Below are 22,911 nucleotides of genomic sequence, written 5' to 3'. Positions count from 1 at the left end.
CCTGGTTCCTGACCTCTTCTATGGTTTTCTCAGAGATGCCCCAGCTAGGGGATCCGACTGCAACTCCTGTGATGTGGTTGATGCTTTTCTCCAGCAGGCCGCTTACACACCTAACCCTCAGCCCTTGGGTGTCTGTGGTCACACACACACACTCACACTCTTAGGGTCTCATGGCCCTCTGGACAGCCAAATTGGGTGATGTTGTTTTAAACCAATTTCAATCTAGTTTTTGCCCATGAATCCACTTGGTCCTTGCGTCAGTGCAACTCATTCCCAGGGAAGTGTGACCTCTCCATTCTGCCTCTTTGGTCCTAAAGCCATAGCTTCTCGCCTTAGATTTCCCAGGTGTGCATCAGACACCCTTCCACCATTTCCCCCAAACTCTGAGAGATGCTTTCAAGCTCAGCCTTAGAAGTGGTCTTATTGAAGGCTTTTTTTTGGTTTAAGGTAAGGGGAAACACCATCCTCCTAACCCCCATGGGCATGAGGAAAACAGACAGGAATAACACAATCCTCTCCAAAGAATATCCCCCTCTGGCGACTTCAACATCACGGCTTTCATACTCTCCAGATTGGCCACGGTTCACAAAGCCTGGTTTTGATTCTTGCCGTTGTAAGTCCTGTTTGGAAGGCAGCCACTCTCTTTGGAATGTGAGTGGATGTGGTATCTACTCTTTTCTCCCAACCTTTGAGGCTACAAAGACAGAAAGGGTCTCATTACAACATCCTACTTAACACATATCGAGAATACCTCTTCAAAGATACCCAAGAAACAGGTTCTTGCCTGCAGGGGATGCGGCGCTAGGAGAGAGGGGTACTGAGAGATACACTTACCTGTGTAGCCCCTTGTACTTCTTTTTAGTAGACTTTATTTTGTAGAGTGGTTTTAGGTTCACAGCAAAATTGAGGGGAAGGTACAGAGATTTCCCATATACCCATTGCCTGCACACGTGCATACCTCCTCCATTATTAACATCCCCACCAGAGTGGTACATTTGTTACAACTGATGAGCCTACATTGACACGTCATCACCCAAAGTCTTCATTTTTATAGTAGAGTTCACTTTTGGTGTGGTACATTTTCTGAGTTTGGACAAATGTATAGTGACACGTATCCACCACTATAGTATCGTACCAGGTATTTTCACTGCCCTAAAAATCCACTGGGCTCTGCCTCTTCATCCCTCCCTCCCCTCAACCCCTGGCAACCACTGGTATTTTTACTGTCTCCATAATTTTGCCTTTCCTAGAATGTTTATATAGTTGGGCTTGCGCAGTATGCGGCCTTTTCAGATTGGCTTCTTTTACTTGGTAATATGCATTTAAGGTTCCTCTATGTCTTTTCATGGCTTGAGAGCTCATACAGTACACTTTTAAGTCAAGTATTCATACCTTAGAAAGGGCATGCATAAATTTATACATGTATAAATCTAAGAATACAAGCCAGGCAGGTAAATGAATAGGAAAATCTCTTCCATGGTTAATATTAACTTTTCCTCTCATTAAATCTTCCAATCGAGGAATTTCCTGACATGAAAATGGGTTTGGTCCCAAAAATGAGAAATGGTAAGTCACTGTGTCTTCAGACCACCAAACCTATTTAAACTGTAATTTTGCTGTCAGCACTTCAGAACCTAACCATCACGTTTTAAAATGTTTCCATTGGGGAGGTTTTGATTCACCTTAGTAAGCCGAGAGACTATCTTCTTGTCTTCCGACTCTCCCAGGTAGTGGGGATTTTTCAGCTCTAAACCAGAGTGGCAACTTGTAGAGGGTGTCAAGCATAAAAGGTCTGGTGGGCTCTTTCTTCGCATCTCATCAGATGAGGGTGGGACCATCAGCTTCCATTTTCAATGATGTTGCCGTGATGATTTTAGTCCTCCCAGTGTCCCACACATCAAAAAATTGTATATGACCCCATGATGGTCTTGAAACCTTTTTAAAATATTCCAAAGGCTTTTTTGTTTGGTTAGATTTGGTTTTTCTTTTTTAATTTTTTTATTGAGTTCATAATAGTTTACATCATTGTGAAATTTCAGTTGTACATTATTTCTTGTCTGTCACCACACAAGTGCTTTCCTCACCCCCTGTGCCCACCCGCCACCCCCCTTCCCCTGGTAACCACTGAACTGTTTTCTCTGTCCATGTGTTTGTTAATCTTCCTCATATGAGTGAAATCATCTGGTGTTTGTCTTTCTCTGTCTGGCTTATTTCACTTAGCATAATTCCCTCCAGGTCCATCCATGTTGTTGCAAATGGGATGATTTTGTCTGTTTTTCTGGCTGAGTAATATTCCATTGTATATATGTACCACATCTTTATCCAATCATCAGTCTATGGGCACTTGGATTGCTTCCATGTCTTCGCTATTGTGAATAGTGCTGCGATGAACATAGGGGTGCATGTGTTATTTTGGACTGTTGATTTCAAATTGTTTGTGTAGATACCCAGTACTGGGATAGCTGGGTCATATGGTATTTCTATTTTTAGTTTTTTAGGAATCTCCATATTGTTTTCCACAGTGGCTGCACCAGTTTGCATTCCTACCAGCAGTGTATGAGGGTTCCCTTTTCTTCACACCCTCTCCAACATTTGTTATTTTTAGGCTTAGTGATTATAGCCATTTTAACAGGTGTAAGGTGGTATCTTAATGTCATTTCAATTTGCATTTCCCTGATGATTAGTGATGTTGAACATCTTTTCATGTGTTTATTGGCCATCTGTATATCTTCTTTGGAAAAATGTCTGTTCATATCCTCTGCCCATTTTTTGATTGAGCTGTTTTTTTGTTGTTCAGTTGTGTGAATTCCTTATATGTTATGGAGATTAACCTCTCGTCGGATATGTGATTTGCAAATATTTTCTCCCATTTGGTGGATTGTCTTTTGGTTTTGATCCTAGTTTCTTTTGCCTTGCAGAAGCTCTTTAGTGTGATGAAGTCCCACTTGTTTATTTTTTTCTTTTGTTTCCCTTGTCTGAGAAGATATGGTATTCGAAAAGATCCTTTTAAGTTTAATGTCAAAGAGTGTGCTACCTCTATTATCTTCCAGGAGTTTTATGGTTTCAGGACTTATCTTCAAGTCTTTGATCATTTTGAGTTTATTTTTGTGTATGGCGTGAGATAATGGTCTACTTTCATTCTTTTGCATGTGGCTGTCCAGTTTTCCCAACATGATTTATTGAAGAGACTGTCTTTTCTCCATTGTATGTTCTTGGCACCTTTGTTAAAGATTAGCTGTCCATAGATGCGCAGTTTTATTTCTGGGCTCTCAGTTCTGTTCCATTGATCTGTGCACCTGTTTTTGTACTTGTATTTTTTTATGTTGTGTTTCTTTGTTTTCTCCTTATTTATTTTTTGTGTCTCTGTTATGCTTTTTTTTGTTTAGTGTTACCATGAGGTTTGTAGTCAAAATCTCATAGAAAAGATAGTCCGTTTTCTGATGGCCTCTTGTTTCCTTAGACTGAACTGATTCAGTCCCTTTCCTCTTCCCCTCCTACGTTGTTTTTCTCACATCTTATTCCATCTTTTGTTGTGAGTTTGTGATTAAAATGACAAGATTATCTTTGTTTTTGTTGTTTTCCTTCCCTTTATCTTTAATGCTATTCTTGAGTATTTGCTAGCCTATTCTGATGTATAGCTACAATTTTCAGATTTTTGTCTACCTATTTATCACCTCACTCCAAGCTTTGTAACTGCTTTCTCCCTTTTTTCTTTCAAGTATGAGGGCCTTCTTGAGGATTTCTTGCAGGGGCGGTCTCATGGCTATGAATTCCCTTAGCTTTTGTTTATCTAGGAAAGTTTTTATTACTTCATCATATCTGAAGGATATTTTCACTGGATAGACTATTCTTGGCTGAAAATTTTTGTCCTTCAAAGATTTGAATATGTCATTCTGGTCTCTCCTAGCCTGTAAGGTTTCTGCAGAGAAAGCTGCTGAAAGCCTGATAGAGGTTCCTTTGTAGGTTATTTTCCTCTGCTTTGCTGCCCTTAGTATTTTTTCATTGTCATTCACTTTTGCCAGTTTTACTACTATATGCCTTGCAGTAGGTCTTTTTACATTGACATATTTAGGAGATCTGATAGCTTCTTCCACATGGATTTCCATCATCTTCCCTAGGTTTGGGAAGTTCTCTGCTATTATTTCTTTGAACATGCTTTCTGCTCCATTCTCCTTCTCTTCTCACACTGGAATACCTATAAGTTTCGTATTGCATTTCCTAATTGAGTCAGATACTTCTCAGAGACTTTCTTCATTTCTTTTTAGTCTTAGTTTTCTCTTTCCTCTATCTGAAGCATTTCAACATGTCTCTCCTTGATTATGCTGATTCACTCCTCTATGGTGTCCACTTGAGCATTCAGGGGATCCATATTTTGTTTTATCTCTTCCATTGTGTCTTTCATCTCTAATATTTCTGACTGATTCTTCTTTATAGTTTCAATCTCTCTTGTGATGTGGCTCCTGAACTCATTGAATTGTTCTCTACATTCTCTTTTAACTTGAGTTTTTTGATGATAGCTATTTTGAATTCTCTGTCATTTAGAATACGTATTTCTGTGTCCTCAGGACTGATTTCTGGGTACTTGTCATTTTCTCTCTGGTCTGGAGATTTAATATAATTTTTGATACTGCTATAGGGTGTGGCTCTGTTTTTGCGCATCGTGGTATTATTTGGTCACAGTTACCGCCTGTTGCCACTGGGTGAGGGTCAAGAGCTGCATATTCTGAGCCGTCTGAGTTCCACTGAGATGCTGGGTGCTGGAGCTGGGCTGGGGGGGTAGAGGGAGGGGTGTTTCTTCTGTGTGCTCTCGGGGTTTTCTCGCTCTGCCCTTGCCATCTGCTCTCTGGGGTGTTGGCCTGATGAGGGTCCCTCCCCACCCCCACATTAGCTTTCACCTCAGTAGGGGCTTTCCCCTAGGCAGCGAGGCTCCTCAGGGGTCTTTGATGTTCCCAACAATGAACATCCCCTGCCCTGTTCCTTCCCTCACAGAGGCCTCCTGAAGTCCCAGACCCCAGTCTTTGGGGAGGGAGTGAGGTTTTCTGTTACCCTGTTCTACCTCCCCCGAGGGGGCTCCAGCCCCTCTGCCCTCCATCATATGGCCATGTGGGTCTCTCAGATGTCTTTGTGTCATGTTTGGATGTCCTGTGTTGGAGTGTGAATGTCTTCTTCATTGTCTGGTGGAGGGGAGAGATTGCTGGGAAACTCACTGCCCCTTGATGCTGATATCACTCCTAACCTCTTGTATTTTTATTTATTTATTTTTTAAGATTTTATTTTTCCTTTTTCTTCCCAAAGCCCCCCGGTACATAGTTGTATATTTTTAGCTGTGAATCCTTCCAGTTGTGGCATGGGACGCCGCCTCAGCATGGCCTGATGAGCAGTGTCATGTCCGCGCCCAGGATTCGAACAGGCGAAACCCTGGGCTCCCGAATTGGAGCGTGCAAACTCAACCACTTGGCCATGGGGCCGGCCCCCTCTTGTGCTTTTAAAATTTCGTACCATGTGTGTTTGTTACCTATTGTGTATATATAATAATCTTTTGTAAGACGCTTCCTCTTGTAAAGTCAGAGCAAAAACACACTAAAGAACAATGTTTGTTTTTCAAAAGCAAAATTATAACTCAAGGCACAAAGTGAAGAATTGGTGCAATGCTATAGATTTCCAAGCCAAGAAAGGCCTTTGTCTTTCATTTTCTATATATCTTAATTATGTGTTTTGCTGGAATAAATTATGTTGTGTCAATTCCCCACTGCTTATTTCTGCCTTCATAGTACTACCAAACTGATAAATTATGGTTGAGTCAGTTTTACTCAAATTCTGTTTAACATCTGATTTTGAGTCATAGAAGTGTAAAATTGGAAGGAAACTTAAACATTATTATTCAACTATTCCTTAATTCATGGACATGGAAGCTGAGGCCCTCATAAGAAGTCATCCCAGTGGAAACATCCTCCAGTCAGCCTTCTGGGTGCAGAAAGCCTGCCTGTATTTGTGTGTGTGGGTGTGTTGTTTTCTTCTTTTTTTATTTTAAAGCAAGTGTTGAAGATAAATGAGAGTATCTACTGCATTACGTAGCCCTGTGACAACCCTTGTTCATCCCTTACAGTAGAACCAAGCACTTCTTTTTCTATCTCAAAACCCATTCTACAAGGCACTGGAGGGAAGATTTTGTACAGAAGATGCATTGGCTGTTACGTCATACGACACACAGTAAAATTTAATAACAAACCCCGTGAACCAGTTCTGTTCTCCCTGCAAGTTCATCTCTGAGTACCAGATGCCTTCTCCGCTTCTAACCCTTTTTACAGGCAGCTCATCCGGCCTGCGTGGTTACACTCAGCTTTATAGCCCTTGGGATCTCCCCTCCAAACTCCTAGATCTCTCCTTATTCTCCTGCGGTGCTACTCAGCTCTCTGCTGGTTTCTTCAGTTTGTGTCTTCACAATGATGAAATCCTTTAGATGAAACCTGTTCATCTAGTAATGCACTTTCATTAGAAAAAAGCGAGTAGTAAACAAAATAAAAAGTCTTCTTTGTCTGAAAACAAAATCTTTTCCTGTCACATTACAAGAAAGCAACAAATCAACACGGAATCCAGGTTTATACAGTTGAGGACATTTGCTGTCACAAAACCCCAGAATATTAGAGGTGCAAAGACCCTGATTCAAGAGATGAAGAAACTGAGATCTAGAATGAGATCCCTGGAAGACTGTTCGTCATCCTCCAAAATCTGCTTGCCTGTCTTCTGCAGTAATAGACTTACAGCTCAGTGTGGCCTCGTGACTAAATTCTTACCAGTGGACCAGGAACAGAGGTGATACGTGCAGCTTCCAACTCACTTGCTTTAAAGGAACTGCTCGTTCTTCACTTCCTCTCTTCTCCCTTCTCTTGAGCTGGAAGTCAGTCCCGACAGTGATACAACCCACACCATTCAGACAAAAACAGTGCCCTGGCATCTTGCTACTAGTAGCATCAGCATCAGGACTTGTTAGAAGGAACTTGTTAAAATAGGCCCCACCCCAGAGTACTTAATCAGAGTCTGCAGTTTAACAAACGCCCTGGTGATTCACATTTATATTAGAGTTTGGGGAGCCATCTCCGGTGGCCGAGTGGTTAAGTTCAGCACACTCCACTTCAGTGGCCTGGGAAGGCGGCCTACACCACTCGTCTGTCAGTGGCCATATGCTCCGGTGGTGGCTCACGTCAAAAAAGAGGAAGTTTGGCAACAAATGTTAGCTCAGGGTGAATCTGCCTCAGCAAAAAATAAATTAAATAAATTTTAAAATCTCATATTTAAAAAAAATAAAGTTTGAGAAGAGCTACATAGAAGCTAGGAGAGCCAAGGGATGGAAGGGCTCAGAGCCCTTGACTGTCGGGAGCTGAACTACCCTGACAGCTACCTACTTTTTTTCCCCCAATTTTTTTATTGTAGTAAAATACACATAACATAAAACTTACCATCTTATGGGGCCAGCCTGGTGGCATAGCAGTTAAGTTCACATGTTCCACTTTGGTGGCCTGGGGTTCACCAGTATGGATCCCGGGTAAGTCCTATGCACTCTCATCAAGCCATGCTGTGGCAGGCATCCCACACATAAAGTAGAGGAAGATGGGCATGGATGTTAGCTCAGGGCGAATCTTCCTCAGCAAAAAAACAGTGGAGGGTTGGTGGTGGATGTTAGCTTAGGGCTAATCTTCCTCCAAAAAGAAAACACCGTCTTAACCATTTTTAAGCGTACACTGAAGTGGTGTTAAGTACATTCGTATTGTTGTGCAACCATCACTACTATCCATTCACAAAACTCTTCATCGTGCAAAACCAAAACTCTGTACCCTTTATACAACACCTCCCCATCCTCCCCTTCCACCAGCTTCTGGCAAGCACCATTCTGCTTTCTGCTGGACCTATCTACTTTTGGGCTGTTGAGAGAGAGAAAAATGACCCTCTAACTTATATAAATCAGTATGTTTTTTTTAAGTCTTTAAGTCAGGGCGTACTACTCGGACTCCCTCCTTTAGGACTGAAAACACTCACTTCCTCAGCTGTAAGAGCATTGGCAGATGATAGCCTTAGCTGGGCCCTCTACAGAAATTGCCCTTGGCTGAAGAGAGATTCGTCACCCAAAGTCTTTTTAGGATCAGCCAGTCCACATGCAATGGATGCAGTGGTCGATGCAGTACCGCCTTCTTGCCCCAATTTGATCTACAGATTTAATGGGATCTCTATCAACATCTCAATGGCATTTTTTGCTGAAGTTGAAAAATCACCCTAAAATTCATATAGAATCTTAAAGGATGTCAAATAGCTGAAACAATCTTGAAAAAGAAGAACAAAGTTGGAGGTCTTACACTTCCTGATTTCAAAGCTTATTACAAAGCCACAGTAATCAAAACAGTGTGGTACTGGCATAAAGACAGACATGTAGACCAATGGAATAGAGTAGAGAGCCCAGAAATAAACCCTATCATATATGGTCAAATGATTTTCACCAAGGTTGCCAACACTATTAAATAAGGAAAGGATAATTTTCAACAAATGATGCTTGGAAAACTGGATATTCACATGCAAAAGAATGACGTTGGGTCCTTATTTCACACCGTATAAAAAAATCAGCTCAAAATGGATTGCGGACCTAAATGAAGAGCTAAAACTATTAAACTCTTAAGAGAAAATATAGGGGAAAAACTTCATGACGTTGAGTTTGGCAATGATTTGTTGGCTATAAAACCAAAAGTACAGGGGAAAAAAATAAATAGAGATGAATTGGACTACATCAAAATTAAAAATTTCTATGCATCAAAGGGATATAATCAACAGAGTATTCAGTATATGTGTAGAACTCTTACAACTCAGCCACAACAAAAAAACAAATAACTCAATTAAAAAATGGGCAAAGGACTTGCATAGACATTTCTTCAAAGGTATACAAATAGCCAACAAGCACATGAAAAGATATGTAACATCACTAATCGTTAATAAAATGCAAATCTAAGCCACAGTGAGATAGCACCTCACAACTCTTGGGATGGATATAAGAAGAAGAAGAAAGAAAATAACAAGTGGTAGCAAGGATGTGGACAAATTGGAACCATTGTGCATGGCTAGTGGGAATATAAAATGGTGCTGCCGCCATGAAAAACAGGATGGTAATTCCTCAAAAAATTAAAAATAGAGTTACTATCTGATCCAGCAATTCCACTTCTGAGTATGTACACAAAAGAATTGAAAGCAGGATCTTGAAGAGGTATTTGTACCTCCACGTTCACAGCAGCATTATTCATAATAGTCAAAAGGTGGAAGCAACTCAAGTGTCCATTGATGGATGATGGATAAAGAAAATGTGGTGTACACTTGTAGCGAAATACTATTAACCTAAAAAAGAAGGAAATTCTGACACAGGTTGCAACGTGGATGAACCTTGAGGACATTACGCTGAGAGAAATACTCCAGTCACAAAAGGATAAATACTGTACGATTCCACTTACAGAGGTACCCAGAGGAGCCAAATTCATAGAGTAGAATGGTGGTTGCCAGGGCCTGAGGGGAGGGGAGAATGAAGAGTTATTGTTTAATGAATATGGAGTTTCGGATTTGCAATATGAAAAAAGTTCTGGAGGTTGGTTGCACAACAATGTGAAGGTACTTAACATTAATGATCTATACACTTAAATGGTTAAGATGGTAAATTTTGTGTGTATATTTTGCCACAATTAAAAATAATTTTTTTGAAAATTTAAAAATAAAAAAGATAATCAATGGTGTACGTAGAGAATTATCCCAATTAAAAATATATATGAAAATATAGATGAACATATATATGAATATAGAGAGCACATAAATGACTATACAGAGAGACATAGAGGAAAACTGAAAAGAAACACACCAAATGTTAGCAGCAATTCCCTCTGGGTCAGTTGAATTAAGAATGATTTTATTTCATTCATTATACTTTTTCTGTATTTTTTACTTTCCCATAATCAGAAAAATATCATTTAAAAATAGAAAGAATATTCTTTCTTCTTTCTTTTTTGAGGAAGATTAGCCCTGAGCTAACATCTGCTGCCAATCCTCCTCTTTTTTGCTGAGGAAGACTGGCACTGAGCTAACATCCGTGCCCATCTTCCTCCACTCTATATGTGGGACGCCTACCACAGCACGACTTGCCAAGTGGTGCCATGTCCGCACCCAGGATCTGAACCGTCGAACCCCAGGTCCCCAAAGTGGAATGTGTGAACCTAACCACTGTGCCACTGGGCTGGCCCCAGAATGAGTAGTTTTAATAAGCACTTGTATGACAAAACTCTCAATAAATAAATTTTTAAAACAGGTGAGACAAGGAGAGATTAGGAAAAAATATTAGGAACATGTATAATAAAAGATCAATATCCACAAAACACAAAGAGCTACTACACAGGGCCGGCCCTGTGGCCAAGTGATTAAGTTCGCACGCTCTGCTTCTGCAGCCCAGGGTTTCGAGGGTTCAGATCCTGGGCGTGGACATGGCATTGCTCATCAGGCCATGCTGAGGCGACGTCCCACATGCCACAACTAGAAGGACCCACAAATAAAAATACACAACTATATACCAGGCGGCTTTGGGGAGAAAAAGGAAAAATAAAATCTTTCAAAAAAAAATGCTACTACAGATCAATAGGAAAATAAACTTACCAAAAGGAAAACAGGGCTTTTGAATACAGATAGTCAATTCACAGAGGAAAATAAATAAAAATGGTAAATGAATAGTTTATCCTCATTAGCAACCAAGGAAATGTAAACTGTACCAACAAGATATTTTAATCCATCAGATTGGCAAAAATTAAAATAATTAATAATATCAACTCTTAGTGAATGTATTCAGAGATATGGACACTGTTCTACACTATTGGTGGGCCTGCACAATAACCAAGAATTTTGGGAAATCAAAGAGGCATTTATCTAACAAATTTTAAAATTCACATGTACTTCAACCAAATATTTATATTTCTAAGAATCCATTCCTAAGAAATGCTCAAGGGGCTGGCCCCGTGGCCGAGCGGTTAAGTTCGCGCGCTCCGCTGCAGGCGGCCCAGTGTTTCGTTGGTTCGAATCCTGGGCGCGGACATGACACTGCTCATCAAACCACGCTGAGGCAGCGTCCCACATGCCACAACTAGAAGGACCCACAACGAAGAATATACAACTATGTACCTGGGGGCTTTGGGGAGAAAAAGGAAAAAAAAAATAAAATCTTTCAAAAAAAAAAGAAAGAAATGCTCAAATGCACAAAGATGTGTGTGTAAAGATACTCATTGCTTTACCATTTTGAAATAACAAAAAAACTGGAAATTATCTGTCTTTCAGTGGGTGAATAAATTATGGTAATCTGTACTAACAGTAAACTGTAGTTACAAATGAATCCACTAGATCTCTATGTATTATTATTATTTTTTAGTAAGATTAGCCCTGAGCTAACTACTGCCAATCCTCCTCTTTTTGCTGAGGCAGACTGGCCCTGAGCTAACATCCGTGCCCATCTTCCTCTACTTTATATGTGGGACAGCTGCCACAGCATGGCTTAGCCAAGCAGTGCCATGTCCACACCCGGGATCCGAACCAGTGAACCCCGGGCTGCCAAGAAGCGGAACGTGTGAACTTAACCACTGTGCCACCGCCGGCTCTAGTCCTCTATGTATTAACCTGCAAAGAATCTTGAAGCTACGGGCTGGCCCTGTGGCTGAGTGGTTAAGTTAGCAAGCTCTGCTTCAGTGGCTCAGGGTTTCACCAGTTTGAATCCTGGGCGCAGACATGGCACCACTCACCAAGCCACGCTGAGGCGGCGTCCCACATGCCACAACTAGAAGGACTCACAACTAAAATATACAACTATGTACAAGGGGGCTTTGAAAAGAAAAAGGAAAAATAAAATTTCTAAAAAAAAAAAAGAACCTTGAAGATACAGTAAGGAGAAGAAAATTATTACAAAAGAAAAAGTTTTTTGAATGTATATGTATATAAGTACATATATAGAATTCACCCAAACTATTGAGGGAGATTTTTCTATGGAGAGGAAAGTGGGATTTGAATGTAGACAAAGAGTGGTTTTTATATTTTATTCTGTATATTAGTCTTTTATTTGCATCTTTTACAATAAGAATGTGCTCATTTAATATTTTGGGGAAAATGCTTTTATAAATAAATAAAGACAAAAACATTTTAGGCAATAAAGATAGTTTTAAAACCAAAGAAATCAATTGACTGGCTTTAAGAGGGGAGATTAGATTTTTTTTAAAGCAATAATGGTTTCTAAAGTCAGAGTTCTGAAGACAAAAAGGTCTGAGCCTGTATTCTGGTGGGGCTGGGAGCAAAATGTCTTTTCCACTTTCTTTAGTGACTTCCAAAACATGTGTTTTTATAAAGTACATTTGAGTGTGCACAGAAAGGATATTTTGGTGTGTACATGTTTACTTTGGAGCCCATTCATTTATTATAATTTTCATCAGTCCACAGTATTTTCTAAGCCATTTCAACAAAACTTTTAGTGATCTTGAAGCTGGTAACATTAAATATCATCCATTTAATATTTAGTACTCAAGATACATGTTGTTCTGTAAAAATGTGATAAAGTTTTAATGCTGTGGAATGACATTAGTTGGTATACTTTCAGCTGTAGAAAACAGAATACCTAACTAAAGTTTGCTTACAACAGTGTTTCTAAACAGCCTATTGGTATGTGGGCAGGACTCTCACCCACGGGAGGCTGTGTAGCATCCTTTGCCTCCAGACATTCAATGCTGCCACCTCTACCCAGTCACTGAATAAGTCAAAATTGCCCCACACGTTTCCAACTGCCCCTAGTTGTGTAGTACAACCCCTGGTTGAGGACGACTAGCTTAAATAGTAAGGAGATATTGTCTTGTTATGTTGTCATATAGCAAGAAGTTTGAGACACGGTGATTCCAAGGTTGATGCAGTAACTCACAGATGACATGGGGAACTCACGATCTTTCCGTCTTTCTGAGCTCTGCCATCGCAGTATGTTGGTTTTTCACCTCTAGGCTGTCTTCCTATGGTAACGAGGTGGCTGCCTCAGCTGCAGGACTAATGTCCACAAACAATTGTGTCTAAAGGCAAGAAAAGGGCAATTTCTCTTTATAAGTCCCTTTTTATCAGGAGAACAAATCTTTTTTAGCGATCCCTCAACAAACTTCCTAGCCGGTGCCGTAACCAGCGTTGGGTACTTCCCAGTGCCCTCCTTATCTGCAGAGGAGGAGATGGGGACAGTGGTAGCTGACATTTGCAGCTTCCATGAAAGAGGCAGGCTCAGTGGTCCTACTGAATGGCTGTTGGTATCTAATGTCCTCAGACGCTCTACCTGAAGAGAAAGGCGGTCAAGGAGGGCTCTGTGCTCCAGAAAAGACTGAAGCTCCGATGACTTGCTGAGTTTTGTTCCCTTAGTTCATCACACTCAACTTCCATTTTGTGTAATTGATTGGATTCAACAAGAACTCCGGAAGGAACCACCATGAGGACTAAATGACTAGGGCTCAGGAGCCCACGCTCTAGGCAGGAAGGTTTAACGTCTGCAGCTCATGCTTATTGTATTCTTTCCAGCTTTACTTTTTCTCCCAAGAGGCTCAGCGGGAATAGTTGTAGTAGTATAGCATAGTGACTCCAGAATATGCCTTCAGGACTATTCCCAGCTCTGCCACATGGCAGCAGTGTGGTTAAATCCTTCATCTACAGACACTGAAAAAAACCAACTATCTCTGCCCTCATGGAGCTTACATTTGAACAGAGGGATATAAGCAATACACAATAGACTTAGTAAAGTATGTAGCGTGTCTGAAGATGATTGCTATAGAGAAACAGAGTAAGGGAGATCTGGCATATTGGGAGGGTGAGGACAGGCTGCAGTGCTGCAGGATGGACGGGGTGGGCTTGTGGAGAAGCTGACATGTGAGCAAAGATTTGAGGGAAGGGGAGGAGTGAGCCTTGTGGACACATGGGCGAAGAGAATTCCAAGCAGAGGAGACCGATGTCCTAAGACAAAAGTCCTAAGGCAGGAGAATGAGTGGTATTTGTGTGAACATCAGGGTGTTATTGTGTCTGTCGCTGGGTGAAGGGATCAAAAGGGAGCCTAGCAGGAGATGAGGTCAGAGAAGTGAGGGGAGCACAGAGGAGGCAGAGCCTCATTGGCCATTGTTAGGACTTCTTTTATTCTGAGCACGATAGGGATATTTGGGAGGGTTTCGAGCAGAGGAGAGAGGTGATCTGATAGGTTTTCCATGTGCTGAGAATAGACTGAGGAGGGGCAAGTGTGGAAGCAGGGAGATCCATTAGGTGCCCACTGTAGTCATCTGGGCACAATAAGATGGTTTGGACCAGAGGGGCAGCAGTGGAGGAGGTGAGAAGCGTTCGCACTCGAGCGTATTTTTAAGGTAGAATGGCAGCATGTCCTGATAGGCTGGATGTGTGACTCCCAGGGTTTTGTTCTGAGCGATTGGAAGGATGGAGTTGCTGTCAAGTGCGATGGGCAAGACTGCAGGTGGAGCCAGGTTGGAAGGAACATCAGAAGGTTCATCCAGGCATGCTAGGTTTGAGACGCCTGTAAGACATCAAGGAAGAGAGGTCAAGTAGGTAGTTGGCTATACAGTTCTGTAGTTTTATAGATAGGTCTTGACTAGGGATACAAATTGTAAAAGGCTTTAATTCAGTGCCTGAAAGTGGTAAATGCTCAAAAACGTTAACTACAATGATGATGATAATTTTCATCACTTACCTCTGAGAGCACTCTGACTTGTAGTTTAACCGTTCTATCCCTTTGTTCAGCTAAACTAAAGTTGAGTTTTCCATTATTCCACCTTGACTTTTATTTATAACACAAACAAAATAGTACAACATCAGAGCAAAATTTTCAGAGAAATAAAAGCCTCATAATCTTCCTTTTTGTCTTATTTTGAAAACATAATTTAAAATATTTGAATCATGGTGTATATGTACATATGCATCTGGTTATTTCAAGTAACATTGTCCCATAAGCTGTTTTCCAAGTTGCTATATAATTTCCACATTTACAATTTGTAGTGGTTGCAAAATAATCCATATTTACTCATTCCTCTTGCTATCGTTGCTCATTTAGACTGTTTGTTGACTAGCATTCTTTTTTTTTTCTTCTTCTCCCCAAAGCCCCCTCAGTACATAGTTATATATCCTAGTTGTGAGTGCCTCTGGCTGTGCTATGTGGAACACCACCTCAGTGTGACCTGATGAGCAGTGCCATGTCTGTGCCCAGGATCTGAACTGGCAAAACCATGGACCACAAAGCAGAGCACACAAACGTAACCACTCAGCCATGGGGCCGGCCCTGAGTGGCACTCTTTTAACCAGAGCTGCAATCTCAGGCATTTCCAATTTTTTTCCTCATGGATTATATTGCCAAGAGCAGAATTACTAGGTCAAAAGTATCAACATTTTTATAACTCTCAATATATAATGCCAGATTGTGAAAGGATTGTACCAATTTACAATGCCAAAGGTTGGATTTTTTCATAAGTAAAAAGAAAACAAAGAATAAAACCAAACACATGAAACTAGAGTAATTTACAAAATACATGTCCTAATGTCGTTCTAACAAAACTCGACCTGTAGATGTGTTTAGCTTGTTTTTCTAGCCTACTGGATGTCTATGTTACAGTTAAGTTTTAGCCTGAGTTAGGACTCACTTGCTGCTAGGTATGGCGAATGCTCCAACATAATCTTTTTGTTACTTACACCGAGAATTGATTTTAAAAATCATTTTATAATTCAAAGACTCATATTCTCCTCTTTATATCCTTACTCTCTCGTTCGGATGTTCTAGTCTTAGGTCTGACTGCAGCCCTTTTTATGCACCAGCAGATAATCCATGATTTAATCTGGCACCACCCCTACTTCCCTGGCCAGGTTAGCTGTTCGAAGATATTTAAGAGGTAGAATTAACTGGCTTTGGTGATTAACTGGATATCTAATCCCTTTCCTCTTTAAAGGTGAAGAGAGGCAAGGCCAAAGTTGGATACTGGAGTAAAAACCAGACAAGCTGGTTCAGACTTTGTTGGTTATGCCTCGAGGTAACATTGTGAGAACAGGAAAAGCAGAAGCCAGGACATAAGTTTATTCAGGCCACAACAACGTTAGCTGACGAACCACCCAAAATCAGGGGTTAAATCCCCAATCATCGCTCTTCCTCTCCCCTCCTCCTCCCCTGCTCCATGCAGTCCTGAAACTGTTAGGTGGAGCTAAACAAGGTGGCACCTATGCATGGCCGAGGCGGGGGAGCCGTGGCTGCCAGACCACGGTGGGTGCTGGAGCCTGGGCAGGTGGAGACAGTGTCTGCTTGGGGTGCTCTAGTTGGGGAGTCAAAGCTAAGCAGGGTAAGAGAGCTTCTGCATGGGGGAGGAAGCGGTGGCAGAGTCAGGGATGGGTTACCTACAGGAGGCTCCTAAAATAATTATACTGAGGATAGGGGGAAAAGATTTGTTGCTATTAGAAAAGGGAAGTACAAATATAAAAAGCAAGAAGTCTAGAATAAATCCTGTGCTATTGGGTTGGAGTTTTAGTATCAGCGTGAACTCATGGTTTTCAATATACGGTCCTCCCTCGTTACCTGCGAGGGCCTAGTCCCAGGAACCCCCATGGATGCTCAAGTCCCTTAGTTGGGCCTCCATATTATACCTTATATATATAGTTGAATTAAATCATATTCAACTGATGTGTTATATGTTATATATATTGAAATATATACATGTTCTGGAAATAGAATAGATAGTAGTAATGGTTGCACAATGTAAAGAATATAGTAAAAGCCACTGAACTTTAAAATGGTGAATTTTCTGTTATATTATATCTCAATAATTTATAATGTATATATATTATAGATAGATGAGAGAACTAGATATAGATGTAAATGTGTGTACACACACACACACACACACACACTGCATAGATATATTGCCCAGCTCCATCCACTGAGAGAACCTAGGAGCAGTGACACGTCAATAGCAATGAGCATGCCTAGTGACCAGATCCTAGTTTTTTTTCTTTTGGAGGAAAATTAGCCCTTAGCTAACATCTGCTGCTAATCCTCCTTTTTTTTTTTTTTTCCTGAGGAAGACTGGCCCTGAGCTAACATCTGTGCCCATCTTCCTCTACTTTATATGTGGTATGCTTGCCATAGCATGACTGGGCTGGGCCCCAGATCCTAATTTTTAAATACCATCCTCCATTAAAAGAATCAGGGCTCCTTAAAGAATGACTGTTTCTAGGTCTGGCACAGGGAAAGTACATCATAATCTTAGGATGTTTTATTGTGTCAGAAAGAAAGAAAGTAGTCAGAGGATGCTGGGGACGTGTCAAAGGATGCAGAAGCCAGCTTGAAGGAGCTCCCACTGGCCATGTCTGGAGGAATTTGAGCATCAAAATAAACAATGAAAGTAACAGATTATAACCTATTGAGTAAAATACAAAACTGTAAGTCTATACTGATGTACATCGTTGGATAAATTGCAAGTTTGATGAGGAATGAGACATTTACATAGTATCCACAAAATACTTACTAATTATTTGGAGGAAAAGAATAAGTTTATAGTGGAGAAGCCTGACAGACCTCACTTTAATCAAGCAATCTAATTAACTTCATTGGTAAAGGGACAGAGTGAAATCAGGAGCCACCAGACAAGATGAGGCAGGAAAAAACTGCACCCCTTCTGAGATCTTCCTGCCAGATGGGGGAGAGGGCATCCGTGTGGAAGTGTGGCCTGGTGGGGAGCAGCGAAGCCCAAGTGTGGTGAAGAAGGCATCTCCTCAGAGGAAGGCCTGAGGCAAGGTGACAGGACCCAACTGAGGAAGGAGGGCGTCCACTTATAGGAGTGGCCTTGTGTGGGGTGTCAGAGCCCAAGGAAGGTGCAGAGGAGCAGCCTAAAGTGGGATGTTGGAGCCCAACTGGGCTGGGAGGTTGTCCATGCAGGGCGGGCAACCCAGTGTGGGGAGGCAGGGCTTCTGTGTTCAGGAGCGGCCTAGCACCAGGTGTCAGAGCCGAAGCAAACTGTCTACACAGAGAGGAGACCTCTTGCAGGGCTTGGAGCTAAGTAAGAGGAGCAACAATCATGCCTCGGCATATCATATTCAACCTGCAGGAGACCAAAGACAGAGAAAGATCTTGAAAGAAGCCAAGGTGGGCTGGAGGGGGGGAATCACCTTACCTGTAGAATTACAGTGGAGTTTTCGTCAGAAACCATGTAGGCAAGAATAGAGTGGGGTGAAATATTTAATTATTGAAAGAAGAAAAAACCTACCAACCTAGTAAATATAGTGAATAATTTGGTGATAACATCCAGCGAAATTATCCCTTAAAAGTGATGGAGAAATAAAGATTTTCTCAAACAAACAAAAGCTGAGGGAATTCATTGCAAGAAGACCTGCCCTACAAAGAAATTTTTCAGGCAAAAGGAAAATTATATAGGTCAGAAATTAATTAATTAATTTTTTGAGGAAGATTAGCCCTGAGCTAACATCTGTGCCCATCTTCCTCTACTTTATATGGGGGACACCTGCCACAGCACGGCTTGACAAGTGGTGCATAGGTCCACACCTGGGATCCAAACTGGTGAACCCAGGGCCACTGAAGCAGGATGTGCAAACTTAACTGCTGTGCCACCGGGCCAGACACCCCAGAAATTTAGATCTACGTAAAGTAAGGAAAAGCATTGGAGAAGGAATAAATGACAGTAAAATAAAATATTTTTCTTATTCCTCATTGATTTTGAAAGGCAACTACTGGTTTAAAGCAATGAAAGTAACAATGTGTTGAGTGGTTATAGCACGTGGATGAGTGACATGAATGGCAACAATGTCACAAGGGACAGGAGGAAGAGTTGGGAACATGCTGTTATAAGGTATCTGCACTACACACGAAACAGAACAGAGTGCTTTTAAAGTAGACTTACATTAGTTAAAAATGTATATTGGAAACTCTAGGGCAACCACTAAAATTTTTTTTGAAGAGTATAATTGATATGACAAGAGATAAAATGGAATCATACACAATGTTAAATTAAAACCAGAGAAGGCAGAAAAAAGAGAAAAAGAAAGAACAAAGGCAACAAATAGAAAACAGTAAAATAATAGGAATGGGACATCTGTCTGAGTGACGGAGACTAAAGAGAATGAAGAGGGCGTCTGTGTGTCAGGGTGTCAGAGGCACAGCAGGGAGGGACAGTATCCACACAGGAAAAGGGATGGAAGGTTGGCTGCATAAACGGAGATTTATTCGATAAATAAATGCACTGAGGAAATGGCAGCCAGATTTCTCACGTCAGAAAGGGAATTACAAACATGGAAAGGGAGAAAACAAAGATGAAACCTCTGGAACTGGCAGCATCAGTATGAACTCAAGGATTTCAATGTAGATAGATAAGTTTCTAAATACACTATATGTAAATGTGTGTAGCTACGTATATACATCTGTATATTTCCTAGCTCTGTCTACTGAGAGGACATAGGAGCAGCAACGTCCACAAGCAATGAGCACACCTAGTGCCCAGATCTTGGCTTCTAAATACCATTCTCCAGGAAAAGGAATCAGCATTTTTTCAAGAAATGGCTGGTTGTAGATCTGGTGCAGAGGAAGTAAAAGAGGTGCCTGGCTGTATTACGTTAGAGAGCAAGGAAGGGCTCAAAGAATGATGGAGACATGTCAGAAAGACCCTGAAGCTGGTGTGAATGGGCTCCCACGGGCCAAATTGGGAAAAATTAAGCATCTAAGTGAAAATAATAATAGCAGCAAGGCAAGTGATGTCAGCAACATGGCAGAGTGAGCAGTTTTCTTTGTCTCTCGCCCTTCAAATCTACAACTAATTGGACATTCATTGGTCAACAAAGGATATCCACACAGCATCTCGGGACACCTGAGAGACCCGTACTGCTATACATCAGAAGGTGGACAGACTTTTCCCCAGGAGGAGGTGGAGACAGGGGAAAACTCTCTGACCCCCGACCCCTGGACAGCCTAGTACCCGCTAGTGACTTTCTTCCAGCGGACACGCTCATAGCATCGCCACACACCAAGGGTGGGTGTGTGTGCCCATTGGCAGAGCGGCAGTGGAAACAGGTGACTACAGCCCTACCTTAGCCCCCAGCGATTTCCCCTAAGCCCAGTGGGAAAATCCACGGTCCCACAGCAGCCACAGGGAAAGCCTCTACTCGGTGTTAGTGGAGAGGCCCCACCCAGCATGCAGAACGCTGGGAGGCCCCAGGGCAGGAGGATACCAGGTGGGGCAGCAGCCTGCCAGCCGCCTCTGACTCACGGACTCCAGCTGTGTCCCAGAGGGGCAAGGGACACCCAGTGAGCCCGTGTGAGTGGGTGGGGGCAAGTTGGAGCCCCAGCAGCCCTGCTCCATGGTCCAGGGGGAAAATCACAGTCCCACAGCAGCTGCAGGGAAAGCCTCTGCACAGGATTAGTGGAGAGGGCCCACTTGGCAATCACAAGGCTGGAAGGCCCTGAGGCAGAAGTAGCACAGCTAGGTGAGCTAACCACAGACCGCAGTAGATACCCATAGCTCTGCTGTGGCCCATAGTGGACAAGTGAGAGCTTACAGGCCCTGACGGTGGCAGAGCTGTGAATCTAGGTGAACCTGCTCCCGGCCACTGGGAAAGCCTATAACATTGCTGCAGACCCCAAGGAGGGAGCACGTCTAGGTGGTCTGCGACAGTAGGCACCAGCAATCTGAGGCCCCCTTGCGATTGTCCCCACAGCTGACGAGAGACCGCACAGGACCACTGTGACTATGACGAGGGGCCCAGGTCTGGTCAGCAACAGCTGACAGGGATCCTGGTGGGTGCAGATTAAACATCTGCTCCCCACCTCCACGCTCCAGTAGAAGCAGGTGGAAGTATGTGGAGGCACGAATCCACGCCATCAAGCAGTATGAAAAAATATAGTAAATCCCCAGAACAGGAGGAAAATGACAAGTACCCAGAAAACAGCCCCAACGACAATGAAATCTGTAACCTAAATGACAATGATTCAAAACAGCCATCATTAAAAAACTCAATGAGTTAAAAGAGAACACAGATAGACAACTCAATGAGTTCAGGAGCTATGTCACAAAAGAGCTTGATACTATAAAGAAGAACCAATCAGAAATATTGGAGATGAAGAACACAATGGAGGAGATTAAGAAAAATCTGGACTCTCTGAACAGTAGGGTCAATAATATGGAGGACAGAATTAGCAATTTGGAGGATAGGAATATAGAAATGCTGCAGATAGAGGAGGAGAGAGAACTAAGACTAAAAAGAAATGAAGAAACTCTCCGAGAATTATCCGACTCAATTAGGAAATTCAAGATAAGGATTATAGGTATCCCAGAGGGAGAAGAGAAGGAGAAGGGGGCAGAAATCCTGTTTAAAGAAATAACGGCTGAGAACTTTCCAAACCTGGGGAGAGAGATGGAACTCCATGTGACAGAAGCCAATAGATCTCCAAGCTTTATCAATGTAAAAAGACCAACCTCAAGGCATATAGTAGTGAAGCTTGCAAAAGTCAATGACAAAGAGAAAATACTAAGGGCAGCAAGGCAGAAGAAAATAACCTACAAAGGAAGCCCCATTAGGTTGTCAGCAGATTTCTCAGCAGATACCTTACAGGCTAGAAGAGAGTGGAATAATATATTCAAAACTCTGAAGGGCAAAAATTTGCAGCCAAGAATACTTTATCCAGTGAAAATATCCTTCAGATTGATGGAGAAATAAAAACTTTCCCAGATAAACAAGTTAAGGGACTTCATTGCCACAAGACCTCTCCTACAAGAAATGCTCAGGAGGACCCTCATACCTGAAAAATCAAAAAAAGGAAAAGGGTTACAAAACCCAGAGCAAGGGAGTTAAGCAGAAAGACAAAATCAGAAAGCTGCAGCCCTCCATCAGAATAGGTTAGCAAAAGTTAAGTATAACATTAAAGGTAAAAGGAAGGGAAACACCAAGAATAAATATAATCTTGTCATTTTAACCACAAACTCACAACACAAGAAGGAAGAAAAAAAATCTGACAATAACAACCTAGAAGGGGAAGAGAAAAATGATGGAAGGTCTTAATCTAAGGAAATAAGAGGCTATCAGAAAATGGACTATCTCATCTATGAGATGTTTTATACAAACCACATGGTAACCACTAAACAAATAACAAGAATAAAGACACAAATTGCAACAAAGAAGAAAGCCAATATAGAAATCTACCTACCTGAATGAGTAGTCCAAAAATCATGGGGCGAGAAACAAAGGAAATGCAAGGGAACCGGAAAACAAGCGATAAAATGTCAGCATTAGGCACCCACAATTCAATAATCACTCTAAATGTAAATGGGTTGAACTCTGCAATCAAAAGACACAGTGGCAGGATGGATTAAAGAACAAGACCCAACAATATGCTGCCTCCAGGGAACACACCTCAGCCCCAAAGACAAACACAGATTCAGAGTGAAGGGATGGAAGATGATACTCCAAGCTAATAATGAACATAAGAAAGCAGGTGTCACCATATTTATATCAGAAAAAGTAGACTTAAAAGCAAAACAGATAAAGAAAGACAAAGAGGGGCAATTTATAATGGTAAAAGGGACACTCCACCAAGAAGACATAACACTTATAAATATATACACACCCAACACAGGAGCACCAAAATTTGTAAAGCAACTGTTAACAAAACTAAAAGGAGACATCAACAACAATGCAATAATAGTAGGGGATCTCAACACCCCATTAACACCAATGGATGGATCATCCAGACAGAAAGTCAACAAGGAAATTATAGAATTAAATGAAAAATTAGACCAGATGGACTTAATAGATATATATAGAACACTTCATCCAAAAACAGCAGGTTACACATTCTTCCCAAGT

The 22,911-nt window shown here is 41.6% G+C and overlaps 1 long non-coding RNA gene across 2 annotated transcripts in view; it reads left to right on the top strand.

The window, feature by feature from the left end:
- LOC103543325 (uncharacterized) overlaps positions 1–22,911 on the top strand; it is a 68,117-nt gene that overhangs the window by 32,226 nt on the left and 12,980 nt on the right. The gene's annotated exons all lie outside the window — the stretch shown is intronic.

This window comes from Equus przewalskii, chromosome 11, assembly GCF_037783145.1.
Source record: "Equus przewalskii isolate Varuska chromosome 11, EquPr2, whole genome shotgun sequence".
Lineage (NCBI taxonomy): Eukaryota > Metazoa > Chordata > Mammalia > Perissodactyla > Equidae > Equus > Equus przewalskii.
Note: the sequence above shows the minus strand (reverse complement) of the source record. Positions and strands in the feature narration are given on the sequence as shown.